Source organism: Topomyia yanbarensis, chromosome 1 (genome assembly GCF_030247195.1).
Source record: "Topomyia yanbarensis strain Yona2022 chromosome 1, ASM3024719v1, whole genome shotgun sequence".
In the NCBI taxonomy this organism is placed as follows: domain Eukaryota; kingdom Metazoa; phylum Arthropoda; class Insecta; order Diptera; family Culicidae; genus Topomyia; species Topomyia yanbarensis.
Genome location: NC_080670.1, coordinates 198,840,749 through 198,855,360, shown reverse-complemented (window position 1 = coordinate 198,855,360; position 14,612 = coordinate 198,840,749). Strand labels below are relative to the sequence as shown.

The following is a 14,612-nucleotide window of genomic DNA, read 5'->3' as shown; positions in this document are numbered from 1 at the left end:
TGATCAATTTGTCAATTGTAGCAAAAAAAAATGTCAGTAGTCACCGATGTCTACAATACAATTTGAACACATTTGAATATTTATTTGGCAGCTCTGTGTCCGGATGAATAATCAAATTCGCTTAAAGTTGACGATCCCCAAAAACACACAGGACAACTGAATGTCTAAACATTTCCAAATTTATTTCGGTTTAATTTCCTCAAAGCGAAAACAAATCACAGCAACCTGATTCGTATTGAGATTAGGCATCTGGTTCTGTCAGACAGGGCGCAGGACAAACAAACATCAGACGAAATTGCGCTAGCAATGCTAACGTGATGAAATTCAAATCAGCTGTGTAGAATCTAATCTCCCGAGAAGCGAATGACACGAAGCCCACTCACTCTGCTTCACGACCCCGTACAGCCACGGCGCCCATCATCAGGCACAGATCTACCGGTAGACAGAAAACAAGCAATAAATGTCCACACCCGTCCCGCGTGTGCTTAATGCGCGGGAACGTACTCCAAAACTGGCTTGCATAGTACAACGCCTCCGTCGCCGTGTTGTCGAATAATTAGTGCGACACTTTCCTACAGTGTCAATCGGTGGATAGCCGACTAAAAAGTGGCCCTTTCAAATAACAATAAGATTACCGTCGTGGGTCAAATGGAACAAATCTTGACAAACATGTCAAATGGTCCTAAGTGCAAATGAGAGCCTCTCTTTGTTTACTTTCTTTTTCGATTATTACGGCGTCATCATAAAACTTTTCAATATTATTTCCGGATACATCGAAAAACTCTGTAATAGCATATTATGCTAAGAGTTAAGAAACCAACATATAAACGGCCGAGTTATTAGCGAAAGAAAAAGTAAACAAAGAGAAACTGTCATTTGCACTTAGGACCATTTGAAATGTTTGGCTAGAAATGTCAACATATGTCTTGAATTTCTCTTTTGTTATTAATCCTTTATCAATAGCAAAAGCACAAATAATCTTAGAAAGGCCATTCCGGTCTGGTAAGTGATTGAAACTATAACATACGGAACCTTTAAACCTACTGTGTCCAACCATTTTACCCCGCGACCAGCTCATTTGATTCAATTTTTTTTCGGGTCTCGTCGCGACTACCTAATAAATCTGTTCCAGTGGATGATTGGACCATATAATGGACATTCAATCGGACTTCCTTCGTCCACAAATGTACGCGGCGATTTGACCCGTCCGAACGGAATAGATGTTTGCGTTGGCGCCACCACGAACACACCGGAGGTGTCGTATAGCGGCACGGCACAGCCTGCTGTGTGGGGCATATTTTGGTCGAACGAATGAAAGAAAAGGGAGGACAGAAATGAATCAATTCACACTTTGTTTTTGCGGTCACCTTGACCGGCGGGTTGCCACGGTGAGGGGGTACCTAATAAATATTGCATTGAGGGGGTCGATTTTTGATAGAGTGGAGTGGCACCGATGATTGGTTGCTCAGTAGGCGTGCTGCTGGTGTCAAGCTTAGGCTAAGTTGTCAACTTAAGATTTGTCAAGTTTCATCCATGGATTATATCAGATTGTTTGATTTGGAAAGATGAGAAACGCGAAATCGTTCATGTTCTAGGTGAACGTTAAGGCAGCTAATCTCATTTTTAGACAAAACGAATGACTACTCTCTTAAAAATTTCAATAGCAAAAAGGTATTCATGCACCTCGATAATATTGCGAACACTCGAACACTTCTTCTGGTAGCTATGGAAATGATTGTAAGTAGGTGTTTTCCACTACTCGGGTTCTTGTTTGCCCGGCGCACCCTTCTTTTCAGGGCGGCCTAGGTGCCTCTACAGAATTTCGGATAACAACAAAAAAAGTAAACAAACAAATAAACTAAATTTGCCGTGTTTATTTCACTCCTAATCTCCTCTTTGCTGCACTCTGTTGGTGAAGCTGATCAGCTGCTTCTGACGATGGCGGGCGGTTTCTTCCGACCGGCCAGGAACACAACGGCCATGTTCTCCTTGATCGTTTATAAGCCAGGGAGGTGAGCTTTGCTCTTTTGTTGGAACCTCCCTAACGACAGGGCGACTGATCGCCAGGTCCACTCACTCCCCGTGAATGGCCCAGGTAGATATCGCACTACCTCATGTGGATCCGTTGTCCTACATGCTTCGCCCTCCTTTGCGATTAACTGTGGAGGAGAGCTATGCTCGTTCGGCTGATCCTCCACAGTGAGGGCGGTGTGGTATCACTGGGTCCTTTGTGTTTAGCCGGGGAAGCGAGTGGATCCTTTACGTTTAGCTTCCCGTCTCGGCGACCCAATACCACAACACTCGAGTACCCGAACCACGACTGACATTTTTCGGGAAACTGTCGCGAAAAATTTACTCTTTACGGACGTCTGCTATACGCCGTGGTTCGTCACTTTCTCTCTTTTTCTTCCGTCACACAACCAACACCAAAAAAACGCACATCCCGCATAGCTGTCATCGCTATGGTACAGCATAGTCCGCACACTTTTTTGCAGCGAGAAGAGAGCGGTTACCTGACTAAACCCAATGTTATTATTATACAAATATTAACCAAAAATTACTACACCTATCTGATCTATCAAAATCGTTCACAAACAAAAATATAAACAAAATTTAACGTAAAAAGCGAACGATCATATGGAACAGTCGTGAGCATAACTTTACGTAAACAATACACTCTACGGAGTGTATACGTAAAAAAAGGTATATTTCCACCCAGTGCTAAATTGTTACCCTGGCGTGTTACATGATATAGACGAATTTCGTATTCAGAGTTGGCAGCAACCTCTCAGATTTTAATGAAACTTTCTGTACATGAAGACTTTGTCACAAAAAGCCACTTTGCATACTTTTGGGATTTACGATTGATGTGCACCGGTGTACTGGAGTGCACTGGTTTCGCACTTTCTAGCAGAAGTGTCAACGGAACACACCCAGTTTTCTGCCCTTCTGCTAGAAAAGTGCAAAAATGGTGCAGTTCCAGTGCACTCCACTACACCGGTGTCAATCAATCGAAAATCCCATTTGTTTCTCCAAAAATGATCTAGACTGTCTTTTGAAAAGGGTCAAACTTTTTTATCAATTTTCTTCAAATCAAATACTACAAAAAATGTTGTAGGAGTGATTTTCACAAAATTTGTTACATTTTTGAAAAAAATTCTTCATCGACTCTTACACTGAAAAAAATCGATTTTAAAAATCTAAAGTCAATTTAAAAAAAAAAACTCCACCTTTGATTTGGATGAAATTTTATTTCAAGATAGGTAATTATGTTTTCTACTGTGAGATATAGATGGCGCCAACGTCCGAAGAAGGAAAGCTTTGAGAACCCTCTAAGAACGGTTGGTTTCAAAATCGTCCAAAGAAGGACGTTTGTTGGACCAATTTGGACAACGTCCAAATAACCGTTCAACGAACGTCCATTGTTGGACCCGTGTTGAACGATTTTGAAACAATTTTTTGGACGTCTCAATGGGAAGGAATCTATCTCCGCTTGGAAGAAAAACGGGCAGCCAGCAAAAATCCGTCAGAATTCCGGCAGCTGTCAAAATTATCAAAATGGCGCAGCCAGAATTCAGCTATACTCCTCTCAGTTATGGCAGGCAGATTCGCCTTACCGGTTCTGTTTTGTTTATCGTTGTTTCATTTTCGCCATATTTATATTTTTCTAAGAAGGATAGTTTTGGCAGATGAAAAAATAGAAAGAAACAAAGATTTTGGTTTCAAACATGGTAAGTAATATGGATTTCATGTCTCCAGACATGTTTTTATTATAAATTTACATAAAATTAAAAAAAAATTAAGAAAACATGCAAGCAAAACCTGAAGCGGTACAAAACCGGTCCTGCCGGTGCGCGCCTGGCAGAAATCCGACAGAAAAAACCGTTAATAACCGTAAGGCGAAAAATTCTGCCAGAAACGGTTGTTGCATTTGAGCCGCCCGGCTATCTGGGGGGAATCCTGCCAGGCACGTCCGACAGGGTCATTGCTGATTACTAACACTCCTCCTCATTGATTGACCTCGGACCATCGCCAACCAAACCAACTAGTCTTGTGAAGTTATGATGTTTGATGCCTCCCAAAGGCTTCGTGAGGATGTCCGCCTTCATATCTTCAGTCGAGCAATACTGCAACACTACTTCACCACGCTCACAGAGATCCTTCACGAATGGTCGCTTTGTTTCTATATGTTTTGATCGTTTGGTAGACCGCTCCGATTGCACGAAACTTAGGCACCCCTGGTTATCTTTGTTTACTACGGTTGCATCGATATGCTTATCACCAAGATCGGCCAGCAGTCGTCGCAATCAGATCACCTCCTGGCATGTTTCCGTTAAGGCAACGTATTCTACTTCTAGCGTCGATAGCGTAACGCAGTCCTGTCGGCGATTGGCCCACGAGAGGGCTCCTCCTGAGTAGAATACTGCGGAACTTGTAGTGGACTTTCTGGTTCCCGTATCTCCTGCCCAATCGCTATCCGAGTAGGCTATAAGACCACTATGCTCACCACCAAGATTCAGTCTCCAAACACGCGTTCCTTTGAGGCAGCGAATAACGCGCTTTGCTGCGATATAGTCAATCTCAAAAGGAGCACTGAACTTGCGGCCAGGAATGGCAGCACTCACCATAATGTCGGGGCGGGCACATACAGCGATATACATTAGAGCACCCACCGCACTTCTGAACTCATCTCGCATCTTCCAGCAGTTTACCGTCCACTTCGTCACGGAGAAAACCTTGGTCCATTGGTGTCTTGGAAACCTTTGCTTCACGGAGTTCCGTGTTTTCTACTAGTTGGTCTATATAATTACTCAGACACACACTGTAAACGTTTTTCTTCCTTTGCACTTCTAGACCTAGAAAACATTTCACATCGCCAAGACACTCTTCTTCAGTTTTTCGTGTATGCGAGCTATCACTTCCGCACTCTCGCAACCATTAAGCAGATCATCAACATAAACGATTGAATACACTTTTCTCTCATTAACGGTAGCCACGAAAAGACACGGATCAGCGGCACTAGCATCGAAACCTAGATTCATCAGCACCTCCGTCAGCTTATCGTTCCAGCGACGGGCTGATTGCTTTAGCCCATATATGCTCCTGTGCAAACTGCATACAAGCTCCTCCTTGCCTTTAGATACGTAGCCTGGAGGCTGTCTCATGTAAATCTCCTGATTAATGTCTCCGTAACGATTGACGAACTACACCTTCTTGATTTGATTGATCGTTATCTTCCTCCTCCTGCTTGATAGCCAAAGGGTCTGCCCCTCAAATCTTGATCATCCATATCAAAGAAAGCTTCACATTCGCTGTCATTGAATTCGTTTCCAGGAACATCATCATTAGCTTGGTGTTCCGTATTTTCGTGGATAGGCCACTGAACTTCATCTCGTTTGTGATCTAGCTGTTCATTCTCATGAGAAATTTTTTCGTCCAATTCCAGGAACCGTGCGTCCCGGCTAATGTCGGTGCTCGTATCGACGAAACGATACCCTTTGTGTTCACCGGAGTATCCACTAAAACGATGCTTCCGCGTCTTCCCGTCGAACTTTCCACGTTTGACGTCCGGAATATGTACATAAACATGACACCCATAAAGTCGTAGAAACCCCAGCTCCAGCTTGCTTCCATGCCATTTTTCAAACGGAGTAGAATCGACAGAACGAGAAGGAAGTATATTCTGCAAAAATGCCCCGTAATCGTTTTGGACATGGTAAGCAAACATTACTACTCTTTACATTAATGTTTACTAACGCTTACACCACTTTTAGGTTGTAAATTATTAGAAAAAAGTTAAAATTTTCGAAAGTCAAAATAATCCTGCTCTGGAGCAGGGTTAAATTTGACAGCTCGATAGTTAAACACAGAGATGCCAGATTTGAAGATTTGTCTTCATTTTGAAGACATTTGAAATGTTGTGAAGACGTGTTTTTCATTTTGAAGACAAATTTATTCGGATGTCTGACTGATTTCCGTCAGAATTCTGGCTCAAAATCAATAACCGATTCAGAATCCTTTCCGTTGAAGAGAAATGAAAACATTTGTTATAAAATGTGAAGACATTTGAAAAAGATACCTGGTATGCCTGGTTAAACAGCAAGAAAAGTGATGTAGGGAATGTGACAGAGCGCGACAGAAAATATGAAAATGAAAGATAAAAAAAATGTAAGGAAGAGATCGAGATGGCGAGAGAGAGAGAGAGCGAAAATAAAAACGAAATTGAGTGAGCGGAGAGAATAGATTGGAAATAGCAGGAATTAAACGAAATGAATAAAGCTCGCCAGTTGTGTTGTGTGAGAGTTTTTGGAATGAGTAATAATAGTCTCCAGTAGCGCTTGGCCCCTGCTATTTGTACAGCGGCTACCCCTCTCTACTGCCTAAGCGTTAAAGTCTCCCGCTATGACTACCGGCTTCCGGCCGACTAGGTCGGACGAGAGCCTGTCGATCATCTGGTTGAACTGTTCTGTGGGCCGCCTTGGTGGAGCGTAGCAGCTACAATAGAACACACCATTGATCTTGGCAATCGCAACACCCTCGGCGGAGGAGTGTATTACCTCTTGAACCGGGAACCGTCCCGTTTTACAGATTGCCACCATCCCAGACCCGTCCGACACCCAATTGCCATTACTGGCAGGGATGTTGTACGGGTCGGATAGGAGGGCGATATCTGTCCTCGACTCCGATACCGACTACCACAGAAGCTACTAGGCAGATGCACAGTGGTTAAGATTCAGCTGTGTTACTTGCACGGCTTCTTCTTACTGGTCCCATGGGGCACGAAGGTCCACCCAAAACATAGTTACGGTATGCTTCTTACTAGCGCAGATAAGGCATTTTGGTACCCTATCGCATTTCTGTGCTTTGTGTCCCTCCTCACCACAGCGACTACACAACTTACTTCTGTTTGGACCCTTGCAGTCGTAGAACTTATGGCCAGACTTTAGGCACCGACAGCACCTGTCCACTGAAGGCGGCTGGGGTATGCTTACTGGGCATACTGTCCAGCAGATCTTCAGCTTCCCTCTCTCGATGACCTCATCCAGTTACTTGCACATGAGGGTCACTTCCGCACCCAACGACCTCACCTGAGTGCCGTCATCCAAGACCTCTTGGGCCAATTTATTGTACGCCGCCCCACTAGTTTGCGCACCTCGTTTCAGCACCAAGATCATTTCGCCGGTCTTTGTACGTCTAACACCAGCTGACCAGCTGCCAGGGATTTTCGCCCCCTTGTGCCGATGGCACCGGCTGGCTGGTATCCACTTGTGGCCCGGCACTTAGCGCCCGGTTGGTGCCTTTCGCCTTCTTGGACCGAGAAGTCACCTTCACCGGTCGACGCCCTTCGGATTCCTTTGCACCCCGGTCTGCACCGTTGAAACGACGTTTGGCATTTGTGGTTGCGCGTCGTTTGGCGTTGCTTTGCGCCTCTTTTCCTGGTGACTGCCTGGGCCGCTTCGGTTTAAGCGCAGTCTTGTCCTCTTTGGCCGTCAAGGCGATACCAATCGCCTCTTGGGCCATAGTAGCTCCTCCAAGGAAGGTGAAGGCCACAGTTTGGGCGCCTTTATCGGCCTTCTCTCTTCCCGCCATCCACCTGATATAAGTGTCCTGTTCTTGTCTTGCGACTCGAACAGTCTGTTTCAGTTCCTCGCTGATGTTCTGCTTTCCGCTTGTAAACTCGATGATATTATCGAGTTGCTTGACTAGCACCCGCATCGTGGGTAGTGGCCCGCCGAGCGTGTTGATAGGGCTATTCCCCACTCATCACTGAAGAGAATCTGGTGCTGTTGGTTGCAGCCACCGTCGCTTAGCTGTCCCCCCCTCTGGGAGGAGATCTCGCCAAACCCCCTTTAGCAAAGGGGTTCACCACCTCCATCGCCTCCATCCAACTCATGTTTAATGTTTACAATGTTCTTAGTGTTTTCCGTTTTGTTCCGACGAATAGCTAGGGAAATAGCGTCAACCCTATCAGAGTCCCGCTTGACAGGGTAAGGGCAAAATACTGTGGGGTGTGCCCTGGTGCCCCACAGGCTCCGTGCTCGGCTTGGCATTTGTTCCCACTTTGCACGAACCTAAGCTTCGTCGTAGCGCTCGACTCCTTGAAAATGGGGATGCTCGTCGAACTTTCCCATGTTACTGAGCTGTAAGTACTCATCCATGAGGCGGCGATACAATTCCTTAATTGCAGGAACGCGTAGCACATGGCGCCCTAGGCTATAAAAACGGCGTTTTGCGATAGCTCTAGAGGCCCCCGAGGAAGACTTCTGGAGCTTTGATGCGAGGAAGACGTACGAAGTTCTTTCCCGTCGAATCATACTTTACTGTACTGGTATACAATTCCTCGCAGCAATTTTCTTCGGGGGTGTTTGCGGAACCAGCGCTTCCAACTTCTAAAACTTCCGAAGTATGGCTTCCAAATCTTCGTTGGTAATGGAGAGATGGCAGATCAGGGGAATACAGGCAGATCATCGATTGGACGCGGAACCCGAGTCCGCCCATCCGAATGTCGTTTCAACCCACGGAAGGTAGTTACCGAGCAAAAATATGAGGTATGAAGTTCCCACAAAGCCTCATTCCCGATGATGGGTTTAATCCTTCCTGGGACATGGAACTGTGGATCTGCTTCTGTGTCTGCGGATGGTTGTTTCAGAATGAGAAACTCGAACTTCGTAAAGAATGACTGAGATCTCGATTCAATGGAAGCAGTGATGGCACTTTTCACCCTTTGCGTTGAGAGACCGATTCCTGCGACCGAAATGTTCACCTTGGTGTGACGGCGGAACCATACTACATGCGGTGTGGACAGCCATACTGACCTGCGGTGGAGCAGAATCCGAGCTAGACAAAAGCGGCTGTTGAATCGGTGGAGATTGTTGCGATGATTCCGTAATGAAAGGACTCGATGACACTCTGCATGAGGAGGAATCGTGTAACAGAGAATGATGCTTTTCGTGGTACATACGACACGTAAACTTCACACACACTTCCTGACTAGGTGGCCGAAACTCAGACAGTTCTAACACAACCGTTTTTTCGAAACCAGCTCTCGGCACTTGCGGACATCCTTTTCTAGGAACTATGACTTAACGATTGAACAAGGCTCTTACGGCAGAACCGACTCTATTGCTGGTATCGCAGGGTCGGCTAGCTACCGGGTAATCAAGGACTACGCGGATCAAGAACAAAGATCTAAGAACATTCACTTTTCTTATACACTTTTTATTTGTGAGTATTTGTAGTGTGTGGGTGTGGGGTGTAATTTTCAATTTGTATTCTAATTGTGGCGTGTGCACTACTGCTATCACTCAACGTACCGTACTTTTGCTGCTGCTGTTGATGTGCGTCGCGACGCTGACGATGCCGACGGGCGAGATCCCCTCACGGACGTCGGCGATACTGGCCGGATGAAGGCCCCGGTACGATGGTGATCCAGATGCAGCGGGTGGACGGACCAGCGGGCGTTGCTGGCTTGGATGCAGGCAGGCGTCTTCCCTCCTTGGCGAGCATCGGCGTGACCGCGGCTAACCGCAATGGCCACCACCGAGAGGGGACCCTCCTTTGCGATTAGGGCCTTTGCCCGAGGGTATGAAGCGGAGGCGCGCAGCGCCGGATGACGAACGACGGTCCTTTACGATTAGGCGCGGAATCCTCCCGGATTCGCGTGCCGAACCGTGTGCTGAACGATTTGATGCGGCGCTAAGAGGTCCTGAACCAGCCGTAAACGTTATAACACATTTCCCACCCCAAAGGGGGGGGGGGGTATACACTTAACTTCACCGGATAAAATATACTTCAGCACACGGACGCCTGATAGAAAAGAGACCAGAGCTGAGAACTGCTGGTCCTTTTATAAGAATTTCAGGTTGCATTTCCCTCCAATTCCTTATCCGCAATCCATTTTTAGAAGTTTCGCGCCATCCGCGATCAGTGCCATACGTTTTCTTAAAGATGGCAAACTATCTTTACAGCGGTACGCACCCTTTAGCTTCCCTACTTACTGTTGTTGTGTATTTAGTACAAAAAACGTGAAGGTTCTAGAGACAAATAAATAATATTTACAACAAAAACCTAAGCAATGGAACCAACGGTTACAGAACACTGGACAGTTCCGGAGGGAGTGGCAGTCTGAACATGCTAACTGAGCTTCATCTTCGTGGGGTCGGTTGCTGTATATCTTACTTACTTACTTGATGGGCAACAATTCGCTTCGTTGAATCTACGCCGAGTGAAGAGTTCTCCTCCACTGGACCCGGTTCTGGGCCAATCTCTTCCAGTCACCCTGGACATTGAGTGCTTGTAGGTCCTCTTCCACTGCAAACAGCCATCGTGTACGCGGCCTGCCACGGAGTCGGCGGCCTCTTCCCGGTTCTCTACTGAATATTATCTTCGCCTGTCGTTCTTCCGGCATTCGTGCCACATGACCAGCCCACCACAGCCTACCGTTTTTTATTAGCTTGACAATATCCACTTCTATATATACTTGGTATAATTCGTGACTCATGCGACGCCGCCAGATGCCATTTTCTTCTTTATAGTCGAGTACTGTTCGCAGCACCTTACGTTCGAAGACACCGAACGCTCTACGATCAACATCCTTTAACGTCCACGTTTCATGGCCGTACAAAGCAACCGGAACTATCAATGTCTTGTACAACGCGAATGTTGTCTTCGTCTGCAAACTACGGGACTTCAGCTGGCTATGAAGTCCGTAAAAAGCAGCTGCAAGACGCCTTTTCACCTCGCGGGTAACATCATTATCGCACGTCACTAGAGTTCCAAGGTACACAAATTCTTCCACTACTTCAATTTTATCACCACCTAACACCACTTCACCACCAACATCACTATTGGACCCACGTATTCTTCCAGCTATCATGTACTTCGTCTTGCTGGTGTTGATTGTAAGACCAGTTCTTGCTGTCTCCCTCTTAAAAGGCACGAATGCCTCTTCCACGGCTCGGCGGTCGATTCCAATGATATCAATATCGTCCGCAAATCCTAGGAGCATATGCGACCGAGTGACGATGGTACCGTTCCTTTGCACGCCTGCTCTCCTGATGGCACCTTCAAGAGCAATGTTGAACAGCAAGTTTGATAGCGCATCACCCTGCTTCCTCAATCCATCTAAGGTTACGAAGGACGTCGAAATCTCATCCGCATGATTTAGATCCATCCAGCGTTGCACGAATCAGCCTAATCAGTTTCGTCGGAAAACCGTGTCCTACCATTATCTGCCATAACTCGTTTCTTTTCACTGAATCGTACGCCGCTTTGAAATCAATAAACAGATGGTGTGTCTGCAAGTTGTATTCCCGGAATTTATCTAGGATCTGTCGCAGTTTTATCTGTCAGCAAGTTACCCTCACGGTCATTGCACATGACGGGAGACGGCGCTGTTTTTCTCCGTAAGCCTTTTTCAGTTTCATAAAAATTTTCCCATATCATTTTATTCCATACTATTTTGCGCCTCAGTAATGACGTTCTCCTCACACTGCTTTTTCTTTCTGCGGTGAATTCTTTTTTCAGCTCCTCTTGCTTCCTTGTACCGCTCTCTGTTCTGCCAGGCACCAGACACTAACATCCGGCTTCTGGCACCATTTTTCTCATCCGTCACTCTTTGGCACTCCTCATTGCACCAACCGTTTCTGGGTCGTCTCTGAGCAGTATTTACTACTTCTCGCGCTTCTGTGCTCACCGCTCCGTGGATTGACTCCCACAGGTTGTTGAGGTTGTCGTCTACGTCGATTCCCCTTATCCGCTCATCAAGCTTCTGGCGGTACACGCCCGTCACACCTTCTGCTGAGAAGCGCTGGATATTGAAACGCAACGGTCGCTGAGTTGTTGAGTTCGCTACGGTTGAAAACCGTGCTCGAATCTTACTGATAACGAGATAGTGATCAGAATCGATGTTTGGTCCTTTGAAGGTCCTCACATCTATAACATCCGAAAAGTGTCGGCCGTCTACCAGGACATGGTCTATTTGATTGCAAGTTTCGCCATTCGGGTGCATCCAGGTGTGCTTACGGATGTCTTTGTTTGCAAAGTAAGTGCTGCTGATGGCCATCCCTCTAGCTGCAGCGAAGGTCACTAGTCTCAGGCCGTTGTCATTGGTTACAGAGTGAAGGCTCTCCTTACCAATGATTGGACGGAAAAAGTCCTCTCTACCGACCTGAGCGTTGGCGTCCCCGATAACAATTTTCACGTCATGCTTTGGGCACTCTCCGTAGGTCGACACTCGTAAAACGCGTCCATCACGTCATCGGGTTTATCGTTTGTCGGTGCATAGATGTTGATCAAGCTGTAGTTGAAGAATTTGCCCCGTACCCTCAATACACAGTATCGCTCGCTAACCGGTTTCCACCTTATAACACGCTTCATCTGCTTGCCGATCACTATTAAACCGACTCCATGTTCTGCCTTTTCGCCACCGCTATCGTAGATGTTGTATTTGAAGGAAGTGTTGGCGATGGGATTCACTGCCCTGAATTCAAGTTCTCCAGTTCTAGGCCACCGCACCTCCTGAATCGCAGCCACGCTCACTTCAACCGCGCCTGCAGTTCGCGAGCCAAAAGACTCACTCGTCGGGGTTCATTCAAAGTCCTGACATCCTATGTTCCGAGTTTCCAATCATTGTCCTTATTTCGTAACCGGGTCCGTTGCCGAAAGTATCGTTCGTTTTTCTTTTCTTCTTCACTTTTCGTGGTAAGTGGGAGGGTTCGGTAGGCTAGCTTACCGGGGTCGCTCTACCTACATCACGCTGGTGAGGCTGTCATCTTAGGTATAACTGACGCAATACAGCATTTCATACTCAGCCGCTGGATGCCAGAACATACGCTGTTTTGAGCCGCACCTCCTTGGTGAACAGACGCTCGGGACGTACCTCCTCAATCTAGCTGAAGTCAGAAGGACAACAGTGCCCAGGCTGCACTACCAGCTCAGCACAAAACTCTTAGCTGGCGGTCGTTGTAATCGTAGGACCCGGGGAAGCATGAGGTACGGACTTGTGAGGACCAGAGCTATGTTGGACGCTCCTTGCTGTATAGCTAGTCCGACGGAACTGAGGACGCGCCCTCGCTGGTACAGGAACTCAACTCGCGCCAGGTAGAATTGTAAGTTGTAGTTATGACGGAGTGATTTTTTGCTTCTGTTCTGTGCGAGATGAGAAGATAGACCGAAGAAATTTTTGTTAGTGAGATGGGACAAAGAGTTTTGGATTCTCTTTGATAAGTGATAAGATCTATGCAACTCTCGGAACAGTTATCCTGTGTTTATTCCTCTGGGCAGCTAGCTGCCGAGAATTTATGATGTTTTTCTAATTAGCAAATTTTATATTTTTAGTTTCTACAGCTAAATATATAAAAGTTTTACAACTTTGTTAAGCTAATGCAAATGCATGCAAATGGTTTACGCCTAAGAGTTTTTGACAATGCTTCCGGAGTCACATAGTAGTACGCTGAGAACTTCCATTTTTATGTATTTTTATGAATGGCATTTGTTTATCATTGAAATAATGATGGGTGCATATTTAACAAACGATTTAAAAATCTTCAAAACCTTCGAAACCGCCGCTTTGATGGGTTGCCATCAATCGCCGTGCTCCGACAGAATTAGTTTTATGTGTGACGCTTTTATTCCTGTTATGTTTAATATTCAGTTAAAAATGGATGAACACTGTTTCAGCATCTATTTATTTTGGATAATTGGTTTTATTGTGCATTCAGTTTCAGTGTTCCGAAAGAATTTGGATGCAAATTTACGCCTGTGCAAATGAATTTCTAGTTTTAGATGTTCGGATTGAATACCCACATAAAAACAAACACTATCTTACCTTCATCCAACCGGTACTCCGACGACGACAGCTCCCGCTCGACAACAGTTAACTGGATCTGTCCACTTGTTGGTGGCAACAGCGGTAGCAGCAGCAGCAAAGAACTGACTTTCACTCCCGGCACAATTGTTCCTCGTTTTCTTCTTCTGATTCTGGTTCTTGTGATACAGCTATTACAGGTAGCGATTGCTTGCACTTGCACGATAATAAATCCGCACAGCGAACAGCACAATCTAGCCATTTTGTGGTCTCGGCAGCTGGGCAGCAGCTGGCAGGTTCTTCTTCTTCTCCTCCTCCTGCTCCTTCTCCACGCAACACTGCACGTCAACCGGATTGCACAACCACCACCGCCGCCGCCACCACCGTCGACACTGATGCACGAGTCGTCGTTCTGCGGCAGCCATTCAAGCGGCCCCTGAGCGTATACACAGTGGTCTTCGGCGTCTGCTTTCTACTATTACGATTCTTTTTTGCTCGCCCCGTTGGTCACGAATCACGTTTTACTTAGGGCTTATTGCGACACTAACCGCGTTTTGATTCACTCTTCTTAAAGATTTTCGAACACGTTTTCTCGGTTCTATCGGCACTTTTGTCATGAGTTTGAAGTAAACACTTTAATCTGTTGTGATCCTGGTATTTTCACCGTTTCTCATTTAATGCCTGATCGTTTCTAATTCTGGATGCACTGTGAGTGGAAAAAAAAACTATGAATATGTTGATAATGTCGTAAATTTAATAAAAGAAGACCGAACAAAATGCTAGTTGTCGTGATCAAATCGGTGCA

The 14,612-nt window shown here is 46.0% G+C and overlaps 1 protein-coding gene across 6 annotated transcripts in view; it reads right to left on the bottom strand.

Annotated features, from left to right (window-relative positions):
• The window catches only part of LOC131687346 (octopamine receptor Oamb), a 356,370-nt gene that overhangs the window by 200,060 nt on the left and 141,698 nt on the right, over positions 1–14,612 (bottom strand). For all 6 annotated transcript variants that reach the window (XM_058971427.1, XM_058971441.1, XM_058971448.1 and 3 more), the window contains one exon: positions 13,829–14,513. The gene's annotated coding sequence lies outside the window, so the exon portion shown is untranslated. The remainder of the gene's footprint in view (positions 1–13,828; positions 14,514–14,612) is intronic.